Here is a 6,413-nt window from a genome sequence, read left to right on the forward strand (position 1 = left end):
GAAGATCTAACTTCATGAGGGATTCAGTTCCTAGACCCTTAAAATAGGGAAGGTACCTGCCATCTGCAAAATATGGCATCAAGAGTTTATGAAGGAGAGTGGTAGAAAGTTTGAATCACTTAATGTTAAAATTTCTTTTTGCGAATTTCGCCTTTTATAACTTTTTAAGCAAATCGAAAATTTTAAATGAAATTAATCGAAGTGTTATTCAGAAATCGAATTTTACATAAATAACTCTTTTTAGAATTGGACTACCTAGAAACTATTAGCCCGATTTCATTCGAATTTCTTATTTTGCCTTTAAAATGATGAGGAAAAAATTCTATATTTTGCAATGCTAAGTGCTTTCGACAATCAGTAAATAAAATAAAAAATAATATTTATTTAAAGTTATTTTTTGCATAGATTATCTTTGGATAAACGAATCTTATAATAGTGTGTCATAACTTCATGATTCGCTTAAAAAAGCTCTTCAAATATAGCGAAATATTTAGAAAGCTTTGTTAACATTAAGAGATCCAAACATTCATATATATGTACACAGTTTATATATATGTACACATGTTTAATGCAGGTACATACGTACGTATGCATGCGCTATGTAATAATATTGTATGTACGTTTGCTGCACACATCGTACCTACGTACATACGTACGTATATGCACGCAACGTAACGTATGTACAGCGCGCGCAAAATAAGATCACACAGAATAACTTTTTTCTATAAAGATCGGATCTACACGTACTATAACACAATGTTAATGGTTTAAGGCGGTGATCTTAATTATGCTAAATAATTAGTATGACGATATTTTAAGTAACGAAGTCAGACAAAAAATAAAGCGTGTTTCGCTGAAAAAACATGCCTCCTTTTCGTAGGATTTCAATTCTTGCCTTTAAATTATATTGTTGTAATCACAATATGAAAACTATGGTACCTATAGTTTAGGTGGGCGAGGGATCGAAAGTTTGAGTCAACCTCTAATGTCAATTTAATTCTTTGCGTTTTTCATGTTCAAATAAATCTAAACTTTTTACGCAAAATTATAAAATTCATTTATCCAAAAATAATTCTGTCAAAATTTTTTTAATAATTTTTTTTAAAATTAATAATGGTCGAAAAGTTTCTGAATTGTTAGTTATGCTTATATCTTAATGCCCATTTTAAAACCGTAATTAATTTAAGGTACGGTGGGTATGAATCCCGATAAGACGTTTAGTCTGAATTCGCGCTCTAGCTAGTCGGGAAGGGGTTAACATTTCGATTTATGATAACTTCCTATCAGTCAATAATATGGTAATAATTGTGCTTATAGTGAACAGAAAGAAATTAAAACATGTATTGACATATAGCACAGAGTTCCCATTTTAAATTGAACATTCCAACTACTAGAAAAAAAGTCAAATTTTCGATAGAAGATTATTCCTATAAGTAATAAATTCTACTTATAGTGGTTAGAAAACGAATAAAACACATTATACATGAACACAGGCTACATGAATAAGTATATTATCCTGTCTAGAAATTAATGTGCTTAAGCTAATTGGAAAGTTACCGAAATTTAAATTACAATTTTCTAGCCTTAAATAGACTAGAAAGTGGGTTAAGAAAACATTATAAATGCTACGTTTGGCAAAACTCAGATTCAAATTATAGTAATACACACTTTAAATTTAAAAATCCTGATAAGTAGTCTGGAGCGTTATAAAACTTTTAATATGGATAAGTTTCCAATTTTAGAAATATAATTTTTATTTGCTGAGCTATATTTTTATATTAATGCAAGTTTATTAATTTCAGTTAGTATTAATCTCGTTTATCAATAGTTATGTAAAGTGTACTTTTTTTTTTTTTTTTTTAGTGTTTACTTAAAATTTATTGAAATTATGAAGACATCATAATTACCATTCAATGTCCCTTAGGTTGTGTCGTTCCAAACATAAATTTAAGTTTTGGATTCTAAAGTTACATGTTAATATTAATTGAGATTCTTAAAAAAAATAAATAGCAATAGTTAAATTAAATGCTTAATAATGAAAATGAAATGCAATCAAACGGTGTACCTACTTTTTTTTTGTTGTTGCAAAGAAAAGTAGATATCTTTAACTGGAAGCAATATAACAGAATATCAATAAAACAGAAACGCCAATTTCAACTTCAATCGAGGAAGATAACTCCAAGAGTGCAAATGATCACCAGCAGTAATATTAGTGCTATATTGCGCATGACGTAAACAGCAGTTTTTAAGACACCATTAGGGGAATTACGTTTACAAGAATTTTCTTAAGTGAAATTTAGTGAGATTATTTTTTTTCTTTCCTTTTATTTTTATTATTTTTAATCGAATGAGAATTTTGATGTTTGAACATTAAGCATTGCCTCAAAGTTTCAGTACAGTAAGGCTAATCGAAGTTTTTCTAGTTTTTCAAAGAACTTTTTTTTAAATTTTATTAATTGCTTTTTCATTTTAGCTTAATGTATTTTAGACGTATAGCTGTTAGCTAACACAAATAAGACGTTAAAAGAAAGACTAGAGATTTAAAAGAATATCTTCAGATTTTTTAAACGACTTGAGTAAAATTTAATTAAACAGACTTTTAGCCTCTCCCCCCCCCCCTCTTTTAGAAAAACGCGTTTTTCTTTATATCACTTGTACATTTTTTTTAATAAATTTTTTTTATTTTCAACAGAGTTTTGTTGAAAATGCATATAAAAATTTTTCTTACTCTAAAAAACTGATGCGAGTTATCAGCAATTGGTTAAACATTTACGTACCTGCTAACTCATAAACTTTTTAGAGAAAACATTTTACAGTAGTGAAAATTGTTTGATTGTTAGTTTGACAAATTTATTTAAAAATTATTTGTACAATCTAAGATAATAATTTTATAAATAAATAAATTTTATTCTTCAGAAATAAAATAATCAGCATTTATAACTTTTTAATTTCAAGGTTAAATTGTAAATAAAGTTATAAAAATAAAAACACTATATGAATAAAAATTAAGATCTATAAACATACAGATACATCCACTAATGCACTTCATATATTTTCAACTCTACCAAGTGAAATAGCGTTGAAAAATTCAACCTAATGACATTGATCACAAAAACTGCAATTGATATTATTGAAATTCTATACAGTGTGCAAAAATTAAACGGACCAACCTGAATAACTTTTGATCTAATGATCAGATCCTCACGTTCTAGGACTCGATCTAAATATTTCGAGGGGATAACCTCAAAAATGCTAATTACCTAGTGCAAACAATATTTTAAGTTACGAAATCAGGCACAAAATCCTACTTTCTTTAAATAAACAATTTTTTCCCCCAACGGATTTGGATTTCTGACCCCCAAAATCTAGAGGGTAGCCGCAATCAGGGAAATATATGGTCTAAATAGTTTGGCCAGAAGAGCGGTCCAACGGTTGATCCCCATAATGCTAATTTTATTTTTTGCGTATTTCACCATATTTCAAGAACTCTTTAAGCAAATTGAAAAATATTTGCACACAATTATGAAATTCGTTTATCTATTATGTTATGGAAAAAGTATATTTTAGTAAATATTTTTATTATTATTTATTATTTTATTAAGTAGTAGTCGAAAAAAATTTAAATTATGAGGTATGTATTTTTTGCATCCTTTTAAAATAGGTAATTTTACATGGCAAAATACAAAATTTGAGAAAGATCGGTTGAATAGTTTCTGAGAAATCGAATTTTAAATACACACGCAGGAACGATTCGACCAATTTAACTCAATTTTGTATTTTGCCATGTAAAATTACATACATTAAAATTTAATGAAAAGTTGTATGCTTTACAATTCAAACATTTTCCAGCTATTATTTAATAACTTTATAAAAAATAATAAATGTCTACAAAAAATTATTTTTTGCGTGCAATTATCTTTAGATAAACGAATTTTAAAACTATGTTCAAAAATTTTTCGACTTGTTTGAGAAGATCTCGATATATGGCGAAATACGCAAAAAGTAAAATTAAAATTAAGGGATTCAAACTTTGGATCGTTCTCCTGATCAAACTATGTGGACCATATTCCTCAGATTGCGGCTACTCCCTATATTTTGGGGGTTAAAAATCTAAATACGTCTGAAGAAAGGTATATTTATTCAGAGAAAGTAAATTTTTGAGTCTGATTTCGTAAGTTAAAATAGCGTCTGCACTAATTAATTAGCATATTTGAGGTCATCCCTTCGAACCGTTAAGATTGAGTCGTAAAACATGAAGATCCGATCATTAGATCAAAATTTATTCAGGATGGTCTGCTTCTTGTTTTGCGCACTATACAGCGAGTTTTGTGTACAAAAAGTTTTTAAATTCACTCCAAAGATATGATGAAAAAAAGCTATGGGTCTAGGCTTTGAATCTACCCAGCTTTAGAGCGGGTACCAGCTTGTCAGGGAAATAAAAGCGGAAGATGCGCAATGCTGATTTTATTGTCACCGCTGTTAGTCACAAAACGTGGAGTCTTAATCTCGATGACCCTCTAGTTCACAAGGGACTGTTGGGCGAATTTTTCGTATCGAATATTTTAAGTAAAATTCTCTTGGTGCGGATATTTCATTGCTATACCATAATAAGGTCTGCAATAAGGTAAAATGAACGAGAAAAGGCCATACATTTTAAAGGAACCGCTGCGTATGGGACCCCTAAAGCAAAATTTGAAAAAAAATTACAATTTCTAAAAAAAATATTGAAGATTAAATTGAAATTTTTTAAAAATTTTATTCATTTTTTAATGAGATTATTCGAATGAAAAGTTTCGAAAAATTAACGATAACTTGTATTTGTTGAGTCCACATTTTCTTAAAAAGGCAAAACTCGAAAACTGCTAAAGTATTTCTCATTATTACAGGAAGACGGGGTAAAGCCGTTGACTAGATATGATTCAGATTCAACAGAAATGCTTTCCCAACTTTTTAAATCTAAACCGAGACTACGAGAAAACTTTAAAAGAAGGTTTTCGCAATGTACTGTTGCAGACCTTAGAAAACAATCCAAAAACATGGTCTTTATGCTCGTTTATTTGTTTTTCCTTAAATGAGGTTTTTTGGAAAAATATTTTCTAATTATTTATTAATATTTTCGCTGGAAAGGTTAATATTTGCTTTATTTCGTTTCCTTGGAAAAAGGTTTCAGCTTTATATTTCTGCTGACCTTATCATGACAACAAACAAAAATGAAAAAAATAAGGGTTGCCATTTGCTTATTTTTTAACCTAAGAAACAATATTTTATTAAAAAGCTTTAAAAATCATTTAGTTTTCCTTTTATGATAAAAGGTTGGAAATTGCAATATTTTTGCTTTATTGAAAAAAGGTTTTTACTGCAAACCTTTTCGTGACAATGAAAAGAAAATTCAGGCACAACGTTGTCGTAAGGTTACATGCTTTCTGGGGTTAAATCAAGACACTTACGAGTCAAGAAACTTAGATTAAAATTTGCTAAAATCAGGCAAGAAAGAAATCTTCTTCGTACATTAAAAATTATTCAAACGCGTTGATGAATTTTTAAAACAATTAGAATTATAAAATCTAGTACAATTAACTTAACACAGCAAAGAGTGATGAGTTTGAACCTGTCTCATCCAGATGATTAGACCATAAGAAGTTGCAAGACAACTTTTTGTATATAGGCAGTGTTGTGTTAATATATATGCGCATGCGTCAGAAATGGTCAGTTTCTTCCCTTTCTTAAGAATTAATTTCCCTTTACTTATTCTTGTTTCTTCTAAATAAGAGTATAAAGACTTTTCAGAACAAAAAAATAGCAATTTTCAAACCGTTTGCTGTTTCTTTCTTTCTTTTAATTTTTCTTAATTATTGAACGCGATGAAATTATTATATTAACTTTTTTTTACTGAAGTGAAACTTCTAATGCGACTTCCAACAAGGTTGCGTTAAGCGTTTAACGCTACCATGGTAAACGCTTGCCTGTAATCCTTGCAGGAGATTTTAATGTGAATTACTCGTTACCTGAAGCTGAAACATTATTAAAGACAAATTTGGATTGGAAATGATAAATGGTAGGAATGATCCAACAACCAAAGGGGGAACTACCATTGATGTAGTTTTTGCAAGAAATGTTGAAAAAATAGAACTCAAACATTTCGTATCTTACTTTAGTTATTATTCTTCACTCGAAAATGATAATTAAAAGATGCGATCAATTGTGTATTGTAAGCAATGTTAATAAAGTTAACACTAAAAATCAATTTCTACCCCTTCCTATTTTCATTTCCACATTACGAAGTTTCACTTCTTCCGCACGGAGGATTTAATTTTATCTTTAATCTTTCTTTTAATTTTATATTTCGATTTTCCCGTTCCTTTAAGCTAAACTTAGAATTTTGAAATTTTTAAAAAAACTCACGGTTAGCAATT

At 28.9% G+C, this 6,413-nt stretch overlaps 1 protein-coding gene across 10 annotated transcripts in view; it reads right to left on the reverse strand.

Annotated features, from left to right (window-relative positions):
- Positions 1-5,663, reverse strand: part of LOC107437065 (cellular tumor antigen p53) — a 75,919-nt gene extending 70,256 nt beyond the window's left edge. For 4 of the 10 annotated variants that reach the window (XM_087151003.1, XM_087151004.1, XM_087150994.1 and 1 more), the window contains exon 1: positions 5,448-5,639. The gene's annotated coding sequence lies outside the window, so the exon portion shown is untranslated. Of the gene's footprint in view, positions 1-5,447 lie in introns of all 10 variants that reach the window. The other 6 variants (XM_087150999.1, XM_087150997.1, XM_087151000.1 and 3 more) reach the window with 2 other exon arrangements.
- Between the last annotated feature and the right edge of the window lie 750 nt (positions 5,664-6,413).

Source organism: Parasteatoda tepidariorum, chromosome 9 (assembly GCF_982258835.1).
Source record: "Parasteatoda tepidariorum strain Cologne lab strain chromosome 9, Ptep-v5.0, whole genome shotgun sequence".
NCBI lineage: Eukaryota > Metazoa > Arthropoda > Arachnida > Araneae > Theridiidae > Parasteatoda > Parasteatoda tepidariorum.